The 804-nt window shown below is 27.6% G+C and overlaps 1 pseudogene; it reads left to right on the top strand.

Moving 5' to 3' along the window:
- Positions 1-243: 243 nt before the first annotated feature.
- On the top strand, positions 244-416 carry LOC123393430 (annotated as a pseudogene).
- The last annotated feature ends 388 nt before the right edge of the window (positions 417-804 follow it).

The following is an 804-nucleotide window of genomic DNA, read 5'->3' as shown; positions in this document are numbered from 1 at the left end:
TAGTTTTCTACAGTTCAAATTGTACTACTATATGCTATATGTAGATTGAATCTATATTGCTTAAAGTAGAACATAGAAAAATTGATGAAAATTATAGAAAACCAGGTTTGAATAAAAGAAAAATTTCTAATAATGGAATATTCTGCTTCTCATAACAGTCAGCTTCTTCAACTCAGGAATTTGATTATATATTTAGTACAGTTTTACTATGTTATTATTTTTCTTTCCATATAACTTCTATATATTGCTTCTCAGCCTTTTGGCTAAGATCAAGTGTAGTATCTTGTTCTTATCAGTTTAATATCTGATATGTCCTCTATCCATATAACTTCTATAGTTCTTAAACTGATACATTACCACTATGGTATCACTGGTAAACAACTTAGCAGAGTTTTAGGGTGGGACAGTTACACAATATTGTGATTTATTTTTATTGTTGAAAAAGAAGTAAACTTTACAAAATGTTACCATATATTGAAGTTGCAAAAGGGAAGCTCAAAATAATGCAAAATGCTAAAATCTCAGAGAAATTAGAAATTGAAACTTGGGATCAATAAAGTAAAAAAAAAAAAATACCTATATACTTTGATTATGCTATTTTCATCAAACCAGTGTTTCATTTTCTTTTAGTCATTCTCAGGCTAAGAAGGACACTAAGCATGAATTTGTTTTGCTGGAATACATGGACAGACAAAAATCCATGTGGTATTTTATAAATGACATTATATAAGTAAATGAAACACTGCCTAAATTACTAAATGCTGATTGCAATATTCAGTTTTGTTTCTTGTAAATATTGTATAT

Source organism: Mustela putorius, unplaced genomic scaffold (genome assembly GCF_011764305.1).
Source record: "Mustela putorius furo isolate JIRA1106 unplaced genomic scaffold, ASM1176430v1.1 tig00000842_pilon_pilon_pilon, whole genome shotgun sequence".
In the NCBI taxonomy this organism is placed as follows: domain Eukaryota; kingdom Metazoa; phylum Chordata; class Mammalia; order Carnivora; family Mustelidae; genus Mustela; species Mustela putorius.
This window is presented reverse-complemented; position numbering and strand designations above follow the sequence as displayed.